The sequence below is a fragment of the Pelophylax lessonae genome, assembly GCF_965119305.1.
Source record: "Pelophylax lessonae genome assembly, chromosome: 2".
Lineage (NCBI taxonomy): Eukaryota > Metazoa > Chordata > Amphibia > Anura > Ranidae > Pelophylax > Pelophylax lessonae.
In genome coordinates this window covers 461,786,180-461,801,153 of record NC_138769.1, presented here as the reverse complement: position 1 = coordinate 461,801,153, position 14,974 = coordinate 461,786,180, and the positions used below count along the sequence as shown (strand labels likewise).

Below are 14,974 nucleotides of genomic sequence, written 5' to 3'. Positions count from 1 at the left end.
CAGAAGCATAAAATATGAAGGGTAAAAAGCACAGGTGTTTCTAACCGCAGCCTTTTAGATCAGAAAGGTCATTTTTTTAGTGACAGATTTATAGCTATATATACCTGGATATTGACCTTCCTCCAGTTTCCATATACCCTGTTTCCCTGAAAATAAGCCCTACCCCGAAAATAAGACCTAGCATGATTTTCAGAGATGGCTGCAATATAAGCCCTACCCTGAAAATAAGCCCTATTAAATACCTTGATCTCAGCCCCTCTGTCTGCAGTATTCGGAGAGGGAAAGTAGAGCTCCGAAGGGTCACATGAGTGCCAAGCAGTGCTGTAAATAAGGTATTTTCCACAATAAAAAATACAAAAGGAGACACACTGCACATTATATAATCTTTTTACAAAATCGATTACATAATTTTACAATGACTTTATCCAAGGTTTATTTTTGGGATTACAGAATGTCATAATTGCTGACTTCTGAGCTGAGAGGGGCAGGGAACTTTTTTTTATTACAGGTTTTTTAGAACATAGAGAGGGCTAAATGACACAGCACAAGCACTGTGCTGTCTATCATGCTTTAAAGGATCAGGATATTTATTTATTTTAGGGTTACAATCACTTTAAGATCGTCATTGTACATACTGTAAATAAATAAGACATCCCCTGAAAATAAGCCCTAGTGTGATTTTTGTAGACAAAATTAATATAAGACCCTGTCTTATTTTCGGGGAAACACGGTATCACATTATTATCAGATTGACAGCCATGTTTTTATCTGCTTTGTGGCTTAGTACTGGAATTTACTACTAAGATTCCCTACTTCCTATATGTTAATAGAACAAATTATTCCCAATCAGCAAAAGAAAACGTCAAGTTTAAAAAACAAGTATTGATATCTAAAAATGTCAAAATTTTGTTAAAGGAAACCTGAAAAAAAAATGTATGTTGCCATTGTTGAGTTCTTCATTTGAAGCCCTGAATCAATATACCAAACAAAGTAACAAAACTTAACCACTAACCCAAGAGATGGAAGTCAATCCAGGAGTCTTACTTTCCAAACACTTCAACAGCTGCATGCTTGTTTGATGCCAGAGACAGCCAGGAAATTAGTATTTGCAGGACCTGGTCAGCAATAGCATGTAAGAACTAAAGGTTTATTTACAGGGATGGTTCACTTTTAACACAAAACTGCCTATGCAGATAAGGGGCATCTGTAGATAAAAACAAACTGTGCAGCTCTGACTAACATTAACCACTTTAAGACCGGAAGGATTTGCTCCCTTAATGACATTTTGCGATTCGGCACTGCGTTACTTAACAATTGCGCGGTCGTGTGACGCTGTACCTAAATAAAATTGATATCCTTTTTCCCCAACAAATAGAGCTTTCTTTTGGTGGCATTTGATCACCTGTGCGATTTTTATTTTTTGCGCTATAAACAAAAAAAGAGCGATAATTTTGAAAAAAAAAAAAATACATATACACACATATATATATATATATATATATATATATATATATATATATATATATATATATATATATATATATATATATATATATATATATATATATATATATATATATTTTTTTTTTTTTTCCACATTCTGCTAAATAACATTCCCAAAAAAAAAAAAAATGTAAAAAAAATATTTTTTTTTTTTAACATTTTAGGCCCGTTTTCTGCTACATATTTTTTGTAAAAAATAAATAAATAAAATAAAAAAATCGTAATAAGCATACTTTGATTGATTTTTGCAAAAAAAGTCATTGCGTCTACCAACTACGGGAAAGATTTGTAATTTTTATTGTTTTTTTTTTTACTATTAATGGCGGCGATCTGCGATTTTTTGGGGGACTGCGACATTGCGGCGGACAGATCGGACCCCTAACTGACATTTTTTACACTTTTGGGGGTACCAGTGACATTACTACAGTAATACAGTGCTAAAAATATGCACGGTTACTGTCGTAATGCCATTGACAGGGAAGGGGTTAACCCTGTGGGTGATCAAGTGCGATGCAAAGTCCGCCGCGCAAATGTATATCAGCCAGCCAGGGCCCCAGTATTCACTGGCGAAGATATATTTGTGATGTGGAATTATTATGGTTTTGATAAGTATCTGCCTTTTTGATGGAATAATGGCTGGTAGCTTTCGGTTATGCTCGATTCGCATGATTGAAACACTGCTGCTATTTCCTTTGCAGATATAGTCTAATTTACTGGAACAGTAGCATAATCACTATCAAATATGGTTTTTATGAACTATATTATATAGGATTCACTCTAACAAGTTATGACGGGAGTGCATGAGTATGTATTAGCGCGGCTGCATTCATGAGATCATGCTAGTCCCATTGCGTAGAGTTTGGCAGCCATTTTACTACACATGGGTCCCATTGCTAGCAGTGGTGCATGGTTGCTCATAGACCAAACGGCAGGAAACTCACGCACACAGCTCAGCTCCTTCATGAACATAAACTCCAGTTTCTTTAGAAATTTATACATGTGTGATTGGCTTTGTTATATAGTCGTCACCTCCCACTGTAAACCATTGTTTAATGACTACTGTATAAATAAACAAGAGCCGTGGGTTAGAGCAGGACTTGATCTTTCGGCAACGACCGTGACACAGCTTGTGCCTGTTATACTCTGACGTCGAGCGCGCTGGGATTTCTTTATACAAAAGAGCTGCATATTATACTTTCAGCATAAGGAGATAATGGCGCATATTAATATCCGCAAATGCGCTTTTCTCCGCACTCCACAGTTTTATTAGAAGCAAACTTCTATGCGCCAAGCACAATAATTTCCAAGACAAAGGCCAGCCATACACTGTTCGATTCTCGGCCGATTCAACAAGAAATGGCCGAGATTCAAATCATGTATGGCCAGGCTGAATGTACCAAGTTGATCAATCAACTTTGGTAAACTAGCCTGCCGGACTTATACTGATCATTAGCGGCTGCTATAGCCGCTAGAAATAATCAGTCTTCTCCCGGCGGGGATCGCTCCCCTGGCCTCCCCCACACTGTGAGAATACAATGTCTTGGTAGCTGGGATTCCCCTGTCAGCACTGTGTGTTAATAGGGGAATCGTGGGAATTTATTTTCTGCAGCCCGGGGGTTCCAGGAAAGAAATTTGCATATTCTATGGCCTGCCTTAAGCACTGCTACAAACTTATTTGTGTGCAGGGATATCCCTGCTATTCTGCACTGCAGAATTGGTTAGTGGTATGGGTTTCACTAAAAAAAAAAAAAAAAATATATATATTTAACACCTCTTTATGTTACTATCTGCCAATATATCATACAGACATGCTGCATATAAAGCACTGAACACAGATACAATGGAAAAACAAACCAAGCATGAAAAAAAAAAACACCTTGACAAGTATTCTGCAGGCAGAAATTAAAATTTATATTTTTGTAGAAAAACAAAACAAAAACAATTACCAGCTCATACCAGCACAGTGGCAGATAAAAGGTAGAAGTTTATTGGTTTCATTCTGGAGGAAGACACAAGTGTGTCCTCTGAGATAGAACAGCTGCTCTTGGCAAATGTCCCAGACTTGGCAGAGTATGCACCAACACCCAGGCATGTCTGACACTTGGCATGATGCACCACCAAGCGGGAATGGAATATTAAACAGTCCTGAATGTACAGTATATGCTTTGAACATTCACTAGTATGCTGCAGCAGTTATTTAACAGCTTACAAGTAACAAATCACTTGTAACCGTAAAATTATTAAGAAAATGTGTTTCAACTATTTCCACCATGGCAAAAAGACCACAGCTGCTTTTGCAGGGAAAGAAAAAAAAAAGTTCATAGCATAACGGAAAAACTCAAAGACTAAGCCCAATGGCAATTTATTTCCTAAAATTTTTTTTTTAGAAAGTTCTTGTTTGGGAAACCTGCATTATAAAAATATTTCTTTGCTCAAAAACTACAATACCTTTGCCTTTCTGTTTAAAAAAACCGTTGGGGAAAAAAAGTGGTCACATAGAGGAGACATTGTTTTAATTGAGTTTGACTAACAGACAAGTATTATAAGAAAGAACCATTGTGTAGAACCACCACCTCAACTCATCTATGGTAACCAAGTCGAATTTTCTTTTATTTCCTTTAGGTGTACTAATGTAATGATCCAAACAAACGTAGTCAGTTCTTCGGGCCAGACACGTCAATAAAAAGGCAAACAATCAGTTCAATATACTAAAGGAAAGCTGATCAACTGATTAAGCACCTTTTTACAGAATACAATAGTGCTGTGGGAGAGATTGATGTCATTGCTGATGGGGGAAATCAAGCTATTTTCTATCCTTCCACCCCAGAGGTCCAACCCAAAAACTCCCCAGAACCTGCTTACCTCAGTAAAAACAAACAGAGAACCAATGGCCATATATAACTGCATAATAAGGTACCCTACTATTTAAATATAAATAAAAAACAATACAGCTTGAGAACTCACTGCTGTTCTGGAAATTTCTTTGAAATGAAGTTACCAGGTAACTAACTTGGTTTTACCTCATCTTCCAGGACCGCACAGGAGATGATAAACTAGTACTGACCTTGTTGGGGGAAATCACTGCTTGCAGGACCTTCTTACCAAAAGGTTGGTCTTGATTGAAAATCAGGTCTACCCTTGTAATGTCTTACAAGTGTTAAACCTCAACCAAGTGGCTGCCTTTCAGTTTTGTTCCGGTGTTGCCCCTTCTCTGTCCTGGATTGACTTGGGTACAATCAGTTTGCCATACATGGTTTAAATCTCAACTTGTCACTGCTGAATCCGAAGCTCCTCTGCTAACCTAAATCTCAGACTGAGAGTGCCCCTACTTGCACTATAGAGTTTTAACAGAAAGGTGTTTTGGTATCCCTTCTTGAAGAAACTCAACAAAAGCTAGAGTACTGCTGAGATCTTTCTTGGTTTTCCAATAGCCATGATATTTAAAACTTTTACATACTAATTGTATTTGTGATTCACTTTCTACATTCCACATCTGTCTGATAACTGCTGGGATTTCAGTAGTTACTGCACATGGGGGTACTGCCCTAGTCCCTGATGGCTAAAGTTCAGGAGGTTCAGCAAAATCCATGGAACTCTAAGCTCAGTCTCTGGAGACTGCCAAACTATGATCTCTGTGGACAATACAAGGTGATCAGAAGCATTCCTATTTTGTCCTTTAATACTTTCTGTATGACTTTGGGTAGAAAAGGAATGGAGGAAATGCATAAGTTAGAGGGAATGTCTTCAGTCCTTGGCTCCCAACCTGCTGCTTTAGAGAAAAGAACATTTTCCACGGGTGTGTGTTTTGAATGCAAATAGGTATATGTTTGGTTTTCCCCATTTTCCCACAACCAGGTAGATGATTTAGTTGACATTCAGACTGACTTAATGTCCCTTCCAGATGCACTGCCAGGAGAGAGCTAGAAGATGCTTTTTTGCTAGTGACAGAAGAGGGGATCTGCTAGTGACACAGTTGACATAAGAGGTGGGGATCTGGTACCTCATTGTTTGTTATGTTGCCATAGTGTTGTCAGAAAATATCAAAACATGCTTCTGGGTAATGTGGGGAAGATGTGTGTGACAGCTAGAAGGACACTAGAATTTGGGAAACTTACAGCCAGTTTGCACTATACCCCATGCATGATACAATGATCTACAGTAAATGGGATTCCCACTTCCAAGAACCTGGGTCTGTGATAATGGATATTGAGCTGATGGGTACCAAAATTCATCACTGAGAAAGGTTTGAGGGGTCTTTCCACCAAAGGAACCACTGTTTTAACTTTCTTGTCCAGCATAATCTGGAACTCCCTCCCAGATTGATGAGTGAAGGTTTTGCAACTGTCTCAACTTACTTTTTACCTACTTAACTGCTTTTATATCCCTGGAAGAAGCTGCGTGGGCACGCAGCGTAACCCGTAGGAAAAGCCAAACCGGAAGTGACGTATCGGCAAAGAATTGTTTGTTATGCTTTGAACAAGATGGAATACAATGTGAGTGTTACTCTTATTTATTTAATAAAATATACGGGACGTACTTCACTATTTTTGGCCTGCTTTGATTTTTTTGGAGATACAAAGGACCGCAAATATCCCCTGGTGTATTGCTGCATATATAAGGGAGAAAAAAAATCGATAATTCATTATGGTACCTATATGCCAATAAGGAGGAAGGAGTAGTACGCTGAGGCATACAACTTAAGGCTTGTTTTAAAGAGCATTGAGGTGAGCGCTTAGGACACCTAGTGGGCACCGCACAAAAGAGCACCTGCATGTGAAATTTGGATAAGAAGATTTTGCTGATCACGACATATTTATATATTTATCTAAAGGACACTTCAGCACTTTATATTGAAACCACTTATTTAAGAGCACAAAAATAATTTTATTAGATGGTCACTTATTAAGAAGTTTATATACAATTTTTGTCACTTTATACTGTATATGTATTGTTGTTTTAAGTAAGATTAATTTTATTTAGTAGAATTTACCACCTATTTATGAATTGAAGGATCTATATTTAATTGTATTTATTTTGAACATTGTGATACACAATTTGTGAATATTATATTGAGAAGCACTAAGACACTTTTTTCACATATTTATATGATTTAATTGATGTTACATTAAGCACTTTTTTTATACCCCCAATTATAAATATCTGAATTGTGTAGGTTACCAATTACAGTACCTGCAGCATTAAAGGTGAAAATTTAGACAACAACTAGAGAGACAGCGCAATAATTTCACCAACCCCCCTTATATACAGTTTGCACTATACCCCATGCATGATACAATGATCTACAGTAAATGGGATTCCCACTTCCAAGAACCTGGGTCTGTGATAATGGATATTGAGCTGATGGGTAACAAAATTCATCACTGAGAAAGGTTTGAGGGGTCTTTCCACCAAAGGAACCACTGTTTTAACTTTCTTGTCCAGCATAATCTGGAGCTCCCTCCCAGATTGATGAGTGAAGGTTTTGCAACTGTCTCAACTTACTTTTTACCTACTTAACTGCTTTTATAAAAGACATCATGAAAAGTTTAGTTTTCAAGCACATGAACAGTAGATTATCCAAATAGATTACTTTAGGGGGGCCAGGCTTCTGCTAGGACTTTGATTGCACGTTAATATTCGCAGAGCTGACTGACTATAGGTTAAGAGGCAGGTATAAATGACATGATCCATCAATGTAAATTATTGTTTTTTTTTAATAATTATTATTTAGAGAGGTCTAGGTCACTAACTAACACCACCCCAACCACGGTGGTGAAGCAATATGTATGTATATGCATGTACCATGTGTTATCAATGAGCAATACTATTTATTCACTGTATTTTGTTACGACTCAAAGTGTGTATATGTAACAACAAAGAAGATATATACAGGCATACTCCACTTTTAAGTACACAATGGGACCAGAGCATGTATGTAAAACGAAAATGTACTTAAAGTGAAGCAATACCTTTTTTCATTTCTCAATGCATGTAAATACACTAGCTCCATAGGAAATCTTGGTCAGCTTGACATGGCATTGCTCCCAAACCATGTGACAAGGGCACCAAGCTTGGGGAGCATGTTAAGGGGATCCAGGACTATGACATGGTAGATTACCTAGGCAAGCTGGCCAGCCACAAACATGATATGTTGTAGTCCTGGGTCCCCTTTCGGTGCTCCCCAAGTTTGGTATCCCTGTCACTTATGGTTTGGGAGCAGTGCCATGTCAAGCTGACCAAGATTTCCTATAGACGCCAATGTTAAAAACCGGGAGTAGTGTCATGCCAAGCTGAACAAGCTGTGTCCTTACTCGCGAGTGTACTTAAAGTGAGTGTACTTAAAGCGGGGTATGCCTGTATTGATTTCTTTATGACCTCATAGCCGTGTGTTTCATTTAAAGTCCTAAATCTCCCTAATTTTATACCTTTTTTACCTGACTGACTATAGATTGAAGGGTATGCCTGCAAACTGCCAATGTGTTGTGCCCTGCTTCTCCCTAATGGTGAACCTTTGGTAGCTCTGTGATGACTTCCGAATGGTAACATGCATATTAGGGATGCACCGATCCGATATTAGGATCGGATATCGGCGCCGATATGGCCATAATAGCTGGATCGGGGGGGAATCGGTAAAATTAACAGATCCAAGGGCCGATCCGGTTTTGCTCTTTACATAGCTTGTGAGGGAGCAGAGAACAGCTGTCAAAGCAAAAAAAAAAAAAAAGAAGAGCCTCCTGCAAATGTCTGCCAGTCTCCCAATTAAGTAAACACAATGAATACAATGTATCTTTTTGTCCGGGAGGAGGGAAGTTTAACCTCTTAAATGCACAATTGTTATAAGGTATCTGCCGATACCGATCCGGAAGTATTATTTTGTTATAAGCTCACAAAACAGTACTTCCGGATCGGACTCGGGATCGGTGATTTCACAAAGCAAAAGATCGGCATCGGGATCGCGACCAAAAAAGTCGGATCGGTGCATCCCTAATGCATATCCAAGATTTATGGTCAGAGGGAGATAATGGGATTGTTTCTAACCAATTGCCACAGTGAGGAAATACCCCAATCTTCCTCCCACATCTGGGCTTGAGTCATTGTGACTTGGTGGACTCAGAATTAAAAAAAAAAAAAAAAAAAAAAAAAAAAACACAAAAACCTCCTAATATTGGCTATCCAGTTCCTACGTTCTTTTTGGTTTTTCTATTTGCCCCTACTCTGAAACCTGGAACTCCAAAAAGGTTTCCTATCCTGCTGATTTTTCTTCTTGGGAAAGTCTTTCTTCCTGTAAGCTGACCAGTCAAGAGCACCCTCTAACAGCTTCAAAAGAGGACTTCTCCCTTAAATGGAATGCCACAAAGTTTGAATTTGGAAATCCAGTCATTAGACCAAGTTCTTAACCATAAGGCCCCACTGGCCAAATTGGCAAGAGATGTATCGCTCACTGTAATATGTTCAGACTGTGCTGAGGCATCTGTGATGCATGCTATGGTCTTCAATAACATCAGTAAGGATTCCAATATCTGGTCCCCATCAGTCTCCAGTTCCAAATGTGCTTTAAGCTGGTCTACCCAAATAATGTGCGAAACGTACAAGTAGTACCTAAGGCTAGTCTAAAATTGCGAGCTTCCACCTCCCAGGCTTTCCTCAGTAAAGATTAGGTTTTATCTATGGGCTCCTAAAAGAACAAATCCAAAAATTCTTTAAAACCTGTCACAAGGGTGGGTCCAACTTGGGGACATCTGTCCCATAATGTAGAATCCTCCTAAAGGAAAATAAATTGCATTTCGAATCTAAACGGGAAAAAAAAGTTTCTCAGGCCCCTTGCATTCAGTCCGAATTAATTTTTTAAATGTTTCTTGCATAGGAAAGGTACGCATCTTTCTATCCTGCAAACCTTTATACATTTGATCATGTATGAACATGTTACGTCCTTCTGTTTTAGCCAAAGATAGTAGATAATTTTGTGATTCATCTTCGGGAAATTCCCCTGCAACAGAATCTGCCCTGGTGCCTCGTTAACTGAGCATGATTAGTCTTATGATATCTATGAGAGGGCTTTATTTTGGGTAGAGAAGCTACTAGAGAGGACACGGAGTGGGGAACTGACTGACTGCAAGAACAGGAGGTGGCTGGATTACCAAGATTCTGCAAAACCATTCTAAAGGACTAAAAAGGTTGAAGACCTCTCTTCTGTGTTCAAGAGACTCAAACAAGCCCGGGGATTCCTTTGACAGATTTATCTATAAGTCTATGACAAAAATGTTCGTTAGAAGATATTGAAAGTTTTGTGCTACAAAGCTCTACATCTTTTACTTTTGGGTTTTCCAGTCCTTTCTGTAGATGTTTTAGTCTTTGTATCCTTTAAATTAAAAAAAAAAAAAAAAAAGCTATGCTGCCCCCTACATATGTAGGACACTATGCAGAAAAAACTTCTGTCTACACCCATGGGCAGTCCAAGGGGGTATACGCTCTCTTCCTGCTATAGTCACTCAGTTTTGTTACAAGCAGTGTCAGGAGAATTAAAACTCCAGAGAGGGGTGGGTGCTGTGTCCGTCAATGAATATCAGAGAAATTAATTTTACGGTAAGACAAAAATCCCATTTTCTCTTTCATTCATTGACGGACACATCTCCTGTCATTCTTGACCATTGGGACGTTCCAAAGCAGTGTTAAACATGAGGGGTGGGGAAACACCAAAAAATTCCCAAGGCTAAAACCGTAGCCAACCAGGCAACAGGGGCTCAACCAAAACAACTGGAGCCCACCTGAAAAAAACAACACCTTGCAAAACCTTGCGGCCAAAGGAAGCATCCACAAATGCCAACTCTTCCACTTTATAAAACATTGTAAAAGTGTGCACCGATGATCAGGTGGCCGCCTTGCAAACCTGCATCCCTTACGCCTGATGACGGAAAGCCCAGGAGGCACTAAGCGCCGTAGTAGAGTGCGCCTTGACAGGGAAAGGAGGAACCTGACCCCTGATGGAATAGGCCTCAACCATCAACTGTCTGATCCCTCTGGAAATGGTTGCAGAGGAAGAGGACAAAGAACATTTCTAGGTCAGTCTGTGAGCACAAAGAGTGACTTCCTGAAAGATTCTGTAGCTGCCAGGTACACCCTAACTGCCCGAAGCACATCCAAGGCATGCAAGGCAATTTCCTTCAGATGTTTAGGCCTGGGACACAGGGAAGGATGGACACAGTAACGCCGCCAATTCCGACACCCTGCCCGCAGAGGTGAATGCCACCAAAAAGGCCACCTTCTGGGACAGCGTAAGCAGGAAAATCTCCCAAAGATTCTCAAAAGGAGGATTCTGGAAGACAGAGCACCAAATTGAGGTCCCAAGACGGCATAAGAGACTGCACTGGAGGGGTCAAGTGCCTAACTCTCTGAAGAAAAGTATGTGGCCAAGGGCCAATGAAAGACGACCACTAAGGCCAACACCTAACCCTTGATAGTACTCAAGGCCAGTTTCTGCTCATCTTTCTGTGGATTCTTGTTCAATTCAGCCAGAATCACCCTTTCCGGGACCTCGTATGTAACAGTGCAAATGCCTTAAAAAGGTAGACACCAGGAGATGAATTACAGCCTGCAGTTTCTGGAGTTTGTCCAGAAGTAGGAGCACTCTGGCTAAGGCCGAGTCCAGAGTCAGACTCAGATAGTCCAGCTTTGTCGAACGGAACCAGAGCAGACTAATGAAAATTCAGAATCCAGCCAAACTCCCTTAGGCTCGTATAGTGATTTCCAGGTTTTTCACCAGAGCAGGAGATTCCGCTCACAAAAGTAGCCCAGTATCGCGATCCCCCATTGGCGCAACAATGCTAGCACCGGGGCCAACACTTTTGTGAAGACCCGAGAAGAAGAGGCGAGACCAAAAGGGAAACGCCACAAACTGATAATGCTTCTCTCCCCCGGCAAAGCGGAGGAAGCGCTCGTGACCGACACATATTGGAATGTGAAGGTAAGCATCCTTGATGTCGATGGAGGAAAGAAAATACCCCTAATGCAGGGAAGTCACCACCGTGTGAATGGACTCCATCCTGAACTTCCAGCACAAAGCAGTTCAGAGCCTGAGGTCCAGAATTGGACGCACCTTGCCTTCCTTCCTGGGTATTGTAAATGGGTTTGAGTAAAACCTCTGACAACGTTACGAAGTCGGAATCGGGACCATCACCCTTTCAAGTAAAAGGTCTTGCACCGTCCCAAAAAGAGCCTGTGAGCAGACCGGGGACAGTCGCACGTTGGAAGGAAGAACCTTACAGGAGGGAAAGAATAAAACTTGATCTTGTAGCCGGACCGAATGACCTTGTGGACCCACCTGTCTTGTACCAGGGGAGTCCACAGATCCGGGAACCAGTGAAGACGTCCCCCCACCACAGGTACGGATGAGGGCGCACCTTCATGCTGAAGAGGCTTTGCCCGCGGGTCTGGAGAAGTCCGCTCTCGACTTGCCAGCACAAGTTCGATTGGATCCTCCAGAGGAGACCCTGAAGGGGTTCAATCTCTTGTCGGTCGATTCTGAGAGACGAAAAAACATTTTATGAGCCGAGAGCTTGCGGAAGAAAAGTACTCTTCCCCCCTTTGAGACGTTTAATGATGTCATCCAGGGTAGTACTAAACAGGTAATCTCCTTGAAAAGGAAGATTAGTCAAGGCCTTTTTAGAAGTCTGACCTGAAGATCAACATTTGAGCCAAGACACACTGAAGGACCACTGCCAAAACAGAGAGCCGAACCACTAGGGGAGCCACATCCAAAAGGGGCATCACAGAAACTGCAGCCCCTGGACCAGCTGGTCCACCAGCTCCGCAAAGGCAGGGGGGAGCTACTCCCCCTCCAGGTCACGTGGAAAATTCTTAGCCCATTCGGTCAGTCTGCGATACTAGGGCAATGGTAAATATCGGCCTCGGTGCCGAACAAGCCAGGGTGTACATATTGCGGGCCACAGCCTGCGCCTTCCTGTCAGCCGGGTCCTTAAATGCTGGGGACACTACAACCGGAATCATGGTTGCCTTGTTTATTCTGGAAACAGGAGGGTCCACCTACGGTGGAACAGCCATCTTCTGAAGAAGGAATTCCCCATAGCAACTTGCTTAGGGACCCCAAGGGGACGCTTTGGTCATCTCTACTCTTTAGTGACAATTCTGTCAAAATAGGAGGGGAAAGGGAATACCTTTGCCGCTCTGGATGGCTTCTGAGTGCCAAAGGGAACCTGCGCCTCCGTCGCAGCAGCGTCCTCCAACTTTAAGTCTCCATGAGTCACCAGGGGGACCCCACAAAAAGGTGTAAAAACACTGCTAAGGGACAACCCCCACTGCTCTGGCAGCACCCCCTGGTCGCCAGTAACAGAGCAACCTATCGATCCTCAGCAGAGAGGGAGAGGACCCCACCAGACTCACCACCCAGCAGAAACCAGGCACTGCAGCCACAAGGAGAATCTGCACTGCACGTGTGGCGATCAGGAAATAAAAAAACTCAGAGGAGTCAGCACCAGGGGATGAGGAGGGGCTCCCACCGCCGAAATCACCCCTAGCGGGCTCCACTGTCATGGCTGCCGCTATTTTCAATGGTCACCCAACACAAAAAGGCCCCTGGACTACACAAATATGGCCGTCGTGCACTGAGCATACAGACTACAAGAAAATGGCGGCACCATGAGGGATCCCGAGGCCTCAGAAAATAGCACAGGCAGGAAGGGTGGGCCCTGGCATATAGCCACCAAGGACCACCAAACCGATGAGGGGGTGCCTAATGGGAAGGAGGAGAACCCAGGGGCCTGACCGTCCCATATAGAGGCCCTTGTCCACACTTCAGGGGGAGGGGGAGACTTACCATATGAGGAACCAGGCGGGCAACGCTCCAGACATAACCTTCTTTCCATCGAAATGGGGGGGGGGGGCTGTCAGCCAGGAGGAACGCTGCGACTCGGGCTGAGACCTTGTCGTATGCAACCTCGCGAGGCATTTAACTCGCAGGCCAGTCTCTGTCCGGTGGGGCTATGTCGCGGCCAGCTTAGAGGGGAGCTGAGGTCTGCGTCTACTCGCTGGCAGTTGATTAACGATCTCACAGGAAAAAAAAAAAAAAACAACAGGAGAAAAATAATCCTATCTAAAAAGAAAAAAAAAGATGCCAGAACCAGAGATCTCAGAAAGGAACTAGGTCCTTACTCCTGACTAGGCAGAATAAAAACTGAGTAACTATATTAGAGAGAGGGGGCAGGGCTTGACAAATTTTCCTGAAATCTAGGAGCCAGCTAAAAAAGTTAGGAGCCAGTTTTTTTTTTTTTTTTTTAAACTAACAACCAAGCTTTATTTAATAAAACGGATACTAAATTTACACATAAATACGACTAGAACCCCACTCTCTTCTATAGCGCAATTGGATGAAAACAGACTGTCTGTCTCTTTCCATCCGATGCCATCTGATCCGATCCACGGGATGGATAGAAAATAGAACCACCATCCGTCTGCTTTTGGAGGACAGGATCAGATGGCGGCAGATTACTGCTCCGTAGAGGAGAATGAAGGGTCCGATCGGGTCTGCCTGAAAAACTGACAGGCGGACCTGATCAGACAGCCCGTGTGAAAGGGGCCTTCAGCTGTGGCATGGCGATGAAGAAAAAAAAAAAAAAAGATTTTTTTTTAATAATAAGAATTGGGAAAAAAAAAGATTTTTTTTAATAATTAAAAAGAAAAAAATATTATTTTGTTTTTACATTTAAAAAATTAAATTAATAATAAATAACCACACTCCCTGTCAAAGGTAACTAACTGGACAGGGAGGTGGTAATGCATTGTGAACAATCAGGCAGTGGAAACAGTAATTACAACAGTCATTACTCCCGGCCACCACAAGAGGGCGCCAGTTCCCCATTGGAAGCCTCTCATCTCAAGTAGGCCGAAAAGCCGGGGCCTCAATTTTCGGACGGCCCGGAAGTCCGTGCACTCCGTGCGCGGAAGTCCGTGCAAAAATGACAGGACACCTTCTGCAGGGCACCCCAGGCGCCAGGTCGCTAATTCTAGTCGCAAATGCGACCTGACGCCGGGGTTTTGTGGAGCCCTGAGAGGGGGTATACCCCTGGGACTGCCCATAGGCGTAGCCAGACTTTTTTTTCTGCCTAGAGTCTTACTCCTGTAGGGAGCAGTATAACCCAATGATTAAGATGATCAGGAGCTGTGTCCGTCAAAGAATGAAAGAGAAACTTAAAAGAACTGAGGCTAGCAGGTTCTGGGGTCATTTTTATTTGATTGTAAGCATTGTTTTTTTGATGTAGGTGGGTGGAATCACAACCGCATGTGCTTTACAGGCAGTCCCCGGGTAACAAACATGATAGGGATTTTTAAAGTTTAGCTCCAGTCAAAGAATAATGTTTACGTTTTTTTTGGAAAGCATAGGGAAGGGTTAATACCCCTGTACCATTTGTTTTGCTGTCTGTACCCCTGTTCAGAAGATTTCAACTCACTTTCTTTCCCT

At 42.0% G+C, this 14,974-nt stretch overlaps 1 protein-coding gene across 2 annotated transcripts in view; it reads right to left on the bottom strand.

Moving 5' to 3' along the window:
- JADE3 (jade family PHD finger 3) overlaps window positions 1-14,974 on the bottom strand; it is a 163,599-nt gene that overhangs the window by 87,008 nt on the left and 61,617 nt on the right. The gene's annotated exons all lie outside the window — the stretch shown is intronic.